The sequence below is a fragment of the Trachurus japonicus genome, chromosome 7, assembly GCF_045865225.1.
Source record: "Trachurus japonicus isolate A0001 chromosome 7, Traja_1.0".
Taxonomy (NCBI): Eukaryota; Metazoa; Chordata; class Actinopteri; order Carangiformes; family Carangidae; genus Trachurus; species Trachurus japonicus.
The window spans coordinates 17,708,611-17,720,611 of record NC_140913.1 but is presented as its reverse complement, the minus strand read 5'-3'; the positions used below and the strand labels follow the sequence as shown (position 1 = coordinate 17,720,611).

Genomic DNA, 12,001 nt, shown 5'->3' with positions numbered 1-12,001 from the left:
TATTAACATTTGATTAATAACACAACTTTCACTCTCAAGACTGCTTATGTTCTAAGTGTATAAGTCTGTGATGTATGAACAAAGTGCAAATAGAATCAAGACATGATTGGAGCACATTGTTCTTTCCAGTGGTTAAACAGCCCATTAGGATACATATATGAATGTAAACGCGCTATAGTTAAGCAGATCTCTTGTTCACTAGTGGATCATTATGGAAGCAGTTATGTAGTCCAACACATATACTGTATGTATAGACTGAGCTGCTGAAGAGCATGGCTTTCAGAATTGATAAGTGGAAGTGCATTCCATGTGGTTTCAACCTGGGACCTTTACAAGTGCTTGTCAGAATAGTGCTCAGAGTACTGCCTGAAGAGGCTTTTCGATTTCACAGAGAATACACTCTCACCAGAAAGTGGGTGGAGAAGATAATTCTACAAAAGAGAGAGAGAGAGAAAAAAGAAAACTACAGCATTAATAAACCTTTTTAGTCGGCATAATCATTCATTTTGAACTTAAACTGAACAGAGCAACAAAACAAATCATTTTTGGGGAAAGAATACATGTATTTTAATGCCCTCAAGCAAAACTAATTAAAGACGACACCTCATTTGCATAAATAAGCATTATAATTTGCATGCATGCACAAGGGAATAGAGTCAGAAAAGAAAGCAATATTTTGCAGTCTGCTAATTTCATTTTATTCAGGATTTAAGCTTAATAAAGATTCATTTTGGAGGGGAATGGAAAATAATCAAAGGGGAAATTTGAACTATCTCCAAAGATGCAGCAGCCTTCTATTCAAAGGGCTCTTTCCGAGTCACCAGATGACTCCTAATCTGGAGTGGCACTTCCTGGCCCAGCTCCAACACCAACTCCTTGAAAGGTAAAAAAATTTTAGAGCCCAATTTATTAGTATGCAGTTCTGGCATCGGGTAGAGAATTAATGGCGGTGACTGATAATGACTGTAATCGTGGCACAAATGGGGTGTTGAAATAGCAAACAACGGGCACAAGGCATGTAATGGGGATTTTATTAATTACCCGAGGTCCCTAGCATGAGCAGTCTCCAGGATTTACTGTGGCCATGCCAGCCGGTCGAGGAGGGGTTGGCCAGCCTAATCTGACAATGAAAGGGTCACTACAGAGACTGCAGTGTGGGCAAAAGGGAGGAACACGGCATGCTGCTGCACTTGCTTCAAATCTGCTTCACAGTATCATGAGAGTTGCCAGTATTGAAAAGATGAGAGAGGTTGTATTAATGTGGCTTATTTATTGAGGGGATAGGAGTGTATTGAACATTGGAATCATTAGTGCTTTTCACTGAATTGAAGAGCTGGACTCTAGCAAAACATGGCAAATTGGCTCATCCAGCACTTGTTTCGTCAAATAAGAATTAAAAATAAGACAATTTGGATCAATGACACACTATATAACTTTATCAAAAAAAAAGTTATATACAACTAAATAATCCTCCTCTATCTCTTTGTTGGCTATAAGAAATCAACATATGGTAGCACTGCCAGGTAGGATAGCCCATTCACACATCAACTCATCAACAAGAGAGGATTGATTAAAAGTCCTTTTTATTACTCACTGCATCCTTAATGGACGCTAGACTTTCAAAATGGAAGAAACAATTAGAGTTTTACTGCTTTGTGGGCACTACTGATTTATATAAATCACTGCACGGGTGTAAATTTTCCAATAAAAGACTCAGCCACTCCTAGCATACATAATCAACATGTCCACACTTAGTACACACTCTAGACTCGCACAATCTCTTTAAATTGGTAGGACTCAACAGTCACACCAATTCAACCCCACTCAATCAACAGATTGGGTGCGCGTGGTGGAATTTTCTATAGTTTCTATGTGATTACCAGTACTAATCATACCCAGTGCTTTAGACCCAAAAAGATATGTCCCCAAGGAAACAAGCATGGTTTTGACACTTAATGTTTCAATGCTGTATGAGGACGAAATGGGAGTTTTCTTTAGTTTTTTTTTCTGAGGGCAGTTACTACCTGGAGTGGTTTCCAGAATTAGTTTGGTGCAGTCAGGCTTGTGAGAGCACTGGCAATGCATCAGATGAGGAGAAATATTGAGATCTGTTCCTTAAGTTATGGTAGTTTTTCTGGGTGATGTGGTCACTGTAATACCCTCAGCAGATAGAGCCATGCTGAGGAAATCTATCCTTGGAATATCAGATAACCACTCTCTGTATAGGCTTGAAAGGTCGCTGTAAAAGGTTTGAAGTTTTTATCCTCACTTAGAAAGCCGCTGTCATCAGGTTGCATTCATGTCAGCTACATTAGATTCTAATGGGGAAAAGTTTTTTTATTGGGGAAAAAAAGGTATTTAAACCATCTCAACCAAGTCAAAAATCCGGGTTCAGCATGGTCTACACATACTGTATGCTGTCTATGCTGCTCAGTGATGTTGAGAACCACTGATTCATTTAAAAATGACTAAATTGGATATGTTGTTCCCGTTTGAAGAAAGAAACTTAAAAAAAAAAACTTGATGTTAAAAGAGTCGGTGCTAATAATGGACCTGTCATTTATCCATCCATCTTTGTCTCTGATATTTTAACACAGCGACATGAACAGACAAAAGTCATATTTAGCACGTGTCCAAATTCTTGTTTTCCCTGTTTCATCTGTCACAGTTACACACGCCCTGAAACTAGACTGCTGGATTTTATGGCGCAAAATTTAACCAACGGTTGCTTGAAGACACTGAAATTATGAATGAAGCCAATTCATAAGTTCTAGCAGTAATTACATGAGCAGGGTGGTACAGACACAGGTTAAGGGTTAAGCTTTGTCTGTGTCCACATTGTAGCCTGACAACCCTGAAAACATAAGTTTATAAATGAGATCGATACATGATTTTCAACGAAAGTGAAAGAAATCAGAAAAAGCCAGCTGCACACCTGCCCTGCCTTTTCGCTGAAGTCACATTGCGTGACAAAGGTGTGTGCATATGGTACAGTATATTTCTCTCATCCTCATGCCCAAGGGCAACTGTTGGTAACTTAACCTTAGAAAATCTCACCATTCAGGTTCAGATTTTCAATTTTTTGTCATGCAGTTGCTTTATGAACTTGCTTTGTGATGCTTTATGTTTGACACAGAGCTCAAAGCAAAGATGTCTTTTTTGTTTGACAATCTAAAAATCAATATCCGTAAATTATTTTAACCATAACTTGAGTCATCTGTCTGGGTAGTGGTTGACCTTCTCTGAAATCTGAAATTCCAATCAGCAAACCACCATAAAAGCCACAGATTGTCAAGGCTATTTATAGGGGGGAAACAAAAAACCACAAGTTAACAGGGATAGAAAAGTGTCAACACTTCATGAACACATTGTATTTATTTTGTTAAGTTTTCCTGCGAAAGAAACTCATTTCTTTAATTTTCATCATAGCCTTAATATCCCCTTGTCAGAGGTCTTCATGTACTGTAGGCTCAGCAGCTACAGTCACTGAACGGTTAACACATTTGAGCTCCTGTGATTACTGTTTTATCACCAAAATCAAAATATGCACTTTTTCAGAACCTTCTTTCATTCACATGTTCCGACAAGGCTTCCACAAGTGGCTTGGCCCTGGGTGATGTTTATAGTATTACTGTGTACCTTAGTGTATCTTGTTTTCACTTAAATATTGTTTTTCAAGGGGACTGCAGAAAAAACTCACTGCATGAAAACACAAGTGAGAGACGCACAAGAAAACTGAATGGAATGCGAAACTGATAAGCAAACACTTGTTTTATGCAACATCCCTCCACCTCCTTTCTTACTCTACATTATTAGGTCTTGCATATATTAATGTTGTGCACACATTTAATCTCAGACCGAGGTCCATATATGTATAAAGCAAGACTTATCTCTGTCAGAAACATGGGTCTTTCCTATCCTTAACCCCCAAATCCAGACATACACTGTATTCTAATAAATTAGTTTTACCTATTTATTTTGTCTTGACTGTTCCAGATGCAGTCATCACTGTAATGGAAAATACCAGTCAAAAACCACAAAGCACATACCCCATTTACTTGTGAAATACTCATCTTCCTGAAGCTTTGTGTTTTACCTCAAGTACCTGTTCAATGGGTGTGTACATTTTTGTCAAGTTGTGAGGTCATGTGTGAAAAATGTATTGAAAAACAGTCATGCCGTAACGTATCAAAACCTGTTTTTTACGTAATGATCGAGATATTTTAAAAATCAGTGCCATCTCAACAAACGCACAATGAACGTTCCTCTCGGCTCTTGTTTGTTTTTGTTCCTCCTCTCAAACTGTCTCTGAGGTGAAAGGGAGAGACTTTGAAACTAAAGTTGGCAACATTCCTTGGCAGTGACACACACACAAACAGAAGTATCACCTTATTGCTCACTTTGCGAACACATTAAAAAGCACAGAGCTGAACCAGATGTTCAAGTTCTGATCTGTAAGCAGATAGCACATATAGAGTGTAACCATATATCACCTGAAGAGACTCTTTTTCCTAAAGTTATTTTTCTGTTTGTTTTAGTTCCTGCTGGTCTGTGCGCTTCTTCTCACATATATTGTATGTTTTTCACTCCAACAATGGATATAGAATGTTGAGTGTGTTGAGTTAATGTGGCTATAACTGCAAATAGTAAACGCCAAACTTTGTTGATGATGTAAAATCTCTGATACAGATTTTTTTTTTCCCTTAAATAAGCTTCCCAACATTGTGTATACATTTTACAAATGTAATTTCAAAAGATATAGTTATCAGCAATAGACCTAAAAACACTCATGTCCTATTTCTTACTGTGAACAAGTTCCACACTCGTCGGAAGCAGCAGTCCCGTGGGTGTGGAGATTCCTCCGTGTTCCAGAGGTGTCTCAGACAACGTGTTGCCTCACCTGGTCCTGTGTTTACCTCAGATGGTAGGATTAGGGAGCAGCCATGTGGAAGATATGACTCTAATCCACTGTGCCTTTACTTGGCATTCAGACACAGTCCTCTGCAACACTTCCGCTCGTCTAAAGGTAGAGCGACACCCTAAAGGAATGCGAGAAATATCAAGCACAGTTTGGTGAGGGAGGGTCGCAGGTGGACTGTTTGTGGATGACTGTGAAGGAGTGCGATGATACGGTCTCACAGTGATTCTCAAACAGTCATCAACCAGTTGATAGATTGAACTGCGCAAGCCACATCATCATATATGATCCATAGAAGGGATTACTGTATGTGAGCTCCAGATCTGTGCTTGGTCTCTGCCAAACATACTCCCATGTTCCTTTTTTCATTTTACAATTCAATGAATATAGATGTATGTTTTCATTTCATTTTCTTTAGCAGTTGTGCAAGTTGTGTGCAGAATGACTTATCTTGCAGGGACTATGTTACTGTGAGTATGCTGTGTTTGTAGGATCTAATGTTGTTTTTGTATTATGTCAAATACATCAGATTTTTTTTTTCTTTGGTAATTTTTTGTTAAATGTACCTTTTTCTTTGTTGTGAAAGTTATTGAAGACTCGAAACTTGCAACAAAAAAAAGAAGTTAGATATAGGTGCAGGATTCTTGGCGCTTACCTCAACATTTTATATAAGTAAATGAGAAAATGAACTTGGAGGTTTATAGTATTTTATAGTATTTTCTGTCTGGTCGCCTGCCAACGTGTCTCTTTGATCTTTGAAAGTTAAAAGTTCTCAGATTTCAAATAAAGTTTTTTTTAATTTTCTTAATGTTGAGAGAAGGCAGTGAGTAAAATCTTGCTAATAAAATAGTGAGATATTTCATAACTCAATTAGTGTATAATAAAGACAAATCTCAAGAGGCCAAACTACTGACCTGTGATAGTTTAGTTTGATAAGAGATAAAGTTCCACACAAGGCAAGGGCATGGTCAAATCTATAAATTATTATGCATATCATTTACATTGTCCTTATTTGCTGTGCTGGGAGTTTACAGCTTCATTTAGTGTGTTTTTGGTCAGAGGACTTGGCCTTGATGTGGTAACCACATCACCACCTCCATCACAAAAGGGGGGGAAGCAAAACTCTTATTTATCCATTGTGCTGATAATTAAGCCGCTCTCATTAGTGACATAATTGGAAATGTAATTAGCAATAGTAATAATTATTGCGTTTAATACCTTTTCTCCTTAGTTATCAGGCTCATTCAAACTGGTAATTAGCAGTCAGAAGAATTCATACTTTTGTCCTAATTCATTTTGGTCAACAATTATTTCTCTGGTATTTTGCATCAATAAACCATTACCACATTCATTCAGATTTTTCAGTAAACATATAAACACTGTGCTCGCCCACTTTTTAAAACAGGAAAACTTGTACTGCTCTATCTTCTTTCTTTTTCTTTTTTTCTTTTTTTTACTCTATCTAGGGGTCTAGGAAGACTCTAAAGGAAATGTTTTCTTGATTTTGAGAAAAACTAAATCTTGATGATAGCAACTTTATATAACAATTCCCGACTTCTTTTCCCTCTGCTTTTGCCAGCGGCAGCCAGAATGTGAGATTCTCCTTTGGTCAACCTGGATGAAAGACAGTGTCAGGATGCTTTGCCCCTGTCTCAACTTGACCCTCTACATCAATCTGCTTGCACAGAGAAGCTGCATTTTCTCTGAAAATGATGTTCTCACATCAAGAGTTTCGTTGTAAAAGTGACATTACCAACATTCATATGCACACAGTACATTTAAACTTAATAACTGTAACTCTGCATGAAAGTACAGAGGTTTTTTGTGAGTCGGAGATTTGTGTGACTTTGTGTGACTTACTTTGAAGATTCATACACTTACATCCATCCGAACTGTTATTGGTCAAATCGGCAATGGCATCTATGGTGCAATCTGGCCAAATCCTTGGTGCTTTAAATCTCTTATTTCAAAGAAACTGCATGTGATGGTAAACAGCTGTTTTATGTTTATCTACAGAAATCAGATGGCAGTAGAGTGAGCATCGGCCAGAGGCGATAACTCCTCAGCGGATTCAGCTTCAGCACAGATCGTTCAACAGGAAAAGTGAGTCTTCTAAAACTTATATTTGAGAAGCACCTTATTGTACATGCTAAACAAATATTTGCTATATTAATTTAAAAACAATTGCGTTCAATAACTAAGGCGGTAATGACATATATAGTGAAGCTGGATTCGTTTTCCATCATTGAGAGATCAAAGTTAAGTGATTTGTAAGACAGTTGTGTGAAACAGGATTTCACAGTTATTATATTTTTCTTTTTCTGTCATTGGAAAACAAATTATTGGATCGCTGACTTTACTTTAAGAAAACACAAATTGTGGCCTGTAAATGTTCAGTATTGATGTCTGTGCTCCATGTTGAAGTTGCACCTCTGTTTCATGGAACAACTTAATTGTCTCAAACATGCACGCAAGCAGCACGCACGAGTCATGATACCCCAAGGCCTAGATTAATTAAGCTATGAAAACCCATGAGCAGAGAGCATTCAGCAGGTGCCTGTTTGCCATGGTATGGGACTTGTTTTTGGCAGTGGTGCAGTGGCTCATTATAAATCTATAATTAAGTTACAATTTTATTTGCTTTTTTTTAACATACTGTCATAGGGGATCAACATGGCTTAAACTCTGATTCTGTTAAGTGCACTCTTGGCTATATTGCTATTGTATCGTCTATTCTTCCCCAGGAATTATACTTTGACAAATATTTGAAAGGGAGGCTGAGAGTGATACTGTGCGTGTCACTCACTGGTTGTTATCCTGTTGCCTCCTACAGGTGTTCTTGTTTTCAACTTCCTGTTGAGGCAGAGCTCGGGATTCTTAAAATCTCTTGATTTGTTCTTAATCCAAAACAAGCTGATTTGCACCCTCCCCACTTCTCCCACCCTCCGTATTGCAGCACAAAAACAAACATTGCGCCCTCCTGCTGGCTGAAGGGATGGTCCTCAGAACCCCCACGGTTCAGCTCATCCCGTGTCGGGGCTTGTTGGCAACGCTAAGTGAATGCAATGAAGCGGCTCTCTCAGGGCAACGTCTGTTATTTTGAGTCACCTGCCAGCAAAGAGGGAGGGTGAGAGGCGCAGCAGGGGCCTGAAGGAGGGATGAGCCGGGCTGTGGGAGAGAATCCCTCCGCATACAGGGTGGTCGGGCTGAATGAGAGTCACCATCGCAGTGGTTACGTCTGCCAAGATCTCACAATGTGGCCTGGTGAGGAGCAGACTGGGCAGGAAATTGAGGTTAACAACATTGTTACATGTTAAAACAGGGCTCGGCTGTAAGCGTAGGATGTGGATTGTTGAAACCGTATGTAGTCAGGCATGATATTTAGTAATAAAATCTGTCAAAAAATTAAATTAAATCATCTTATCTTTTGTTCTTTGTAGATACAGTATTTTAAGTACCCCACAGATCAAAAAGACATTACAGTTATAATCAAGTTGCGCTGTGAAAAACTGTTCAGGTTATGTTGATTTTATGCTTTTAAGATCTTAGGCTTACTTAATTCTGACTAATTACCGTTTTTATGAAACAATCTGCATTTCTTAAAACTCATCAAACTGCTCTAAAGAAATGCTTCAAGTGCTGTTATCTGGGTAGAGCACTAAAGGATTGTTTCTTTTTTGTTTTTACAGTAGAGTTAAATCAGAATTTAACAAAACATCCCCAAACTGTCTTCAAGTGGAGCAACTAGTCAGCAGTTGTCAATATTATGATTGTTTTCACAGGTGCTAATTGCACATTACAGTGCAGGTCTTAGCACCGGTTTTCACAGCTCAGACCTTACGAGTGAATCTCGCCGCTTTCCTTTACTCTTTCCCCCACTGTGCTTTGCCCAGGGGAGAGACGCCTTCTACGTGTTGTAATAAGGGTAGCTGATATAATGAAGGTCATTGTAATCAGAGCTAATGTGCCAAGGAGTCAAGACACTGTAGCTTTATTTGCCAGTAAGGCCCGGCATTTGGTACCCATGGGGATCAGGCTGATAGTGTTATCTTTGCTAACCTGACTCTAATACAGGCCTTGCTCTGCTGTTTATGTCAGTGTCGGAGCTGAACTTTTCCCAGTGATCTCCTCCATGTGTGGATGGGCATGGATGGGGCTCCACTCCGCTCCATCCTGGTTAAATCCCATCCCTAGGTGTTTGGCTTCTCTCAGTTCACATACCGTATTTAGAGAGCAGCGCTGCCTCTCTCTGACTGTCTGACTCAGAAAACAGACTGGGCTTGCATAGGCTTCAATTGAATGTACTTGACATAGAAACATTACATTGGTGTCTGCTGAGGACTGGCTCGTAAGAGATGACCTCTAAATCTAATCCTGTCCCTCAGGATATGCAAATGTCCTCCGCTCAAATTTGATTTGTTTTTGTCAGTTCAGGACACAGCAGTTTGTTTACAACTGTTATCCAACACAGTGTAAAAAATGGGCGGTTCACATACACAGTTCTACTTTAATAAGACTTTTTTACAACCTTGCTCACCTGACTTTTTTTGATATTAGACTTGTACACATTTCTCTTAAGCTTTGGCATTTAAATCATTTTTTTCTCAGCTCATTATTATGTGTGGCAGGAGGATATATAAAGTCGGGCTCATTTGTCAAACTCAATAATTTACTGTAATTACTCTATTGAGATTATTTGCTAAATTGGTTAATAGAATCATGAAAAACATGTCAGGACGTCCATTCTGCATCTGCAGTTTCACAGATGTCATGGTCATAATTTTTCAGTCATGAGAATTTTACATCAAACGTCTGATAACCCATGTGTGACTGGATATTTATCAGGATCCATAAAATCAGAAACAAAACCATCTCTAGTGGGGATCCATGGCAGAACTTGAAGGTTGATTATCATTTCTCTTATTTTTTTTTTTTACACTTGCCTTTTTAACATGCCGCTCTCTGTAAGAAACATCAAAGGCCTTTTTTTTCCTATTCATCTCAGCACATCCAGGAAAAAAAGGCTACCCATATCTAACCCCATGCAAGTCCCCTGGTCCCATCATTCAAACTTCTTTGTGGCTTCCTAGAGGACCACGGTGAAATGATCTCTTTTGTTTCGCATCATTAGTTCCATCTGTTGTGCGAGCAGGCCTGTCTGTTCCGGAGCATGGCAACGTGATGGTCGCCAGGGGCGATTGGAGACGCTACCGTCCCGGTGGCTTGTGGCTCGACCTCCGCCACCACCATTGCCTCGTCCATGATCCCCCTGACACTCTCGCACTCGCTTGACTGTTTTTACTTATTTATTCATACATCTGGGGAAAATAGATGCACACGTGCACTTCATATGCATGAAAGATGGTTAATTCAGTTGCTTTTTGAAGATGAGGATTTACAGGATGGTGTTATTTCTGTCTGTGTACACATCACTGTTACTCTGCAGCTTATAAAGTTGATGGCGAGAAAAACACAAGCAATTTTTAATCTTTTTCAATCAAATCACCCAATTTGTCGGTTTCCGGTTGTACGTCCACTTTGCTGAAAACAGGCTTTAATAGGTCAGATTTGTGTACTTATTTCCTATCAGTTGGGAGTAAATGATGCGCCAAACAGATGTAGCATTTTCTCTCAACAAGGAAATATTTTATTCATGATTTACATGAATGATAAATCTTCAGAAAGTCTTAGCGCTGATGGGCATACACAATTTAACATCTGTCTTCCTCAGAATAATTAATCACATACCAGAACACTTGGGACTCAGTGTTGGATTTTTCCTCTTACTTTGCTTGATCTAATTACTTCTTTAAAAGCAAAGCATTCTCCAAAGAAGACTCGGATGATAAACATAGCAGCCGCACGCTCCGTTAAAGAACAATCTTGAAGGAAAATCTTGTTGTTGTAAAGATTTCCTTTTAGCCTTATCACTGTGAAACCATGCAAACCCCACCATACCTAAGAGAGGGAATGTGGCCTTACGTTCTAATTATAATTCGTAATTCCCAAATGAATATTTCCATAATGTCTCCTGAGTGAATTGCTCTGGCCTTATCACCGTAGTGTGAATGTACAGCACAAGGGCATCTGTGTGCATGTCAATGCGGAGATCACCAGATCATTTTCATTGGAGATGGAGCCATCAAAGGTCATAGCCATCCAAATGACCTAACCTTGCAATGTAACACCTGGGTGTAAAAGTGGACTCATCCTATCTACTGGGATGGGTGTAATGTACCTCTAATGTATAAAGTGCGGAAATAAAATAAGAGTTATAGGTTGGTGGAAGAGGTTCAGTGTGGGCTGGAGAATACTGTAACTCTATAGGGTGAAATAGCTGTGTTGGTATCACCCGAGGTGACAGACTATTGCCAAAGTGCTGTATTTGTTGGAGCCATTATGAAATAGAGTCTGTAAAAAAGGGCAATATTCAGTTTGAATTGATTCCCGGAAAACACCAGAAGTGAATATGCTTTCATTTTGATAGTATTACGCTGGGCAAAATGTGTTGTGTCAGTTTCACCTCACCATTACTTTGCTCCATTAAGGCAAAACTGACTAATTTTATTTTTGCCCAGTCTATTTTCTGTGATAAAATGAAAATCTGAGAGCTTTATTAAGTCTGAGTGACACCTAAAGCTGAGAGCCAACAGGAAAATAAGTCATGTGGGATCTAGTTTCAGTTCATTTTTGCTCAATTCCCATCTCCTGATCAAATACTGCACTTTCCAGGAGGGCCCTAATGGGAGTGTCAAGTTCACAAAGGCCCTCTCTCTTCCTCTCACTCCATTACCTGATAACTGCACCGCTTTTGGCACTTATTTGCACAGTGCAGTTAAGCTACAGTAGGCTTGTGCTGCACATATTTGTAGCAGGTTGTAATTGAAGCTACATTGAAGCCATTTTATTAATTTCTGCAAATCTTCCCTGCATATGTTTCCAAGTTGCTGTGGGCACTAGCCCATCTCATTTTCTTTCTTATTTCAACTACTGTTTTTAGTGAAGCTTTTGAATGCTGCTTCTCTTTAAGCCAAGCAAACAAGACCACTGATTTCTTGGGTTTAGGGCCTTTCAAACAACCTT

The 12,001-nt window shown here is 39.1% G+C and overlaps 1 protein-coding gene across 5 annotated transcripts in view; it reads left to right on the top strand.

The window, feature by feature from the left end:
- casz1 (castor zinc finger 1) overlaps window positions 1-12,001 on the top strand; it is a 165,194-nt gene that overhangs the window by 25,509 nt on the left and 127,684 nt on the right. For all 5 annotated transcript variants that reach the window (XM_085781677.1, XM_085781683.1, XM_085781675.1 and 2 more), the window contains exon 3: window positions 6,935-7,021. The gene's annotated coding sequence lies outside the window, so the exon portion shown is untranslated. The remainder of the gene's footprint in view (window positions 1-6,934; window positions 7,022-12,001) is intronic.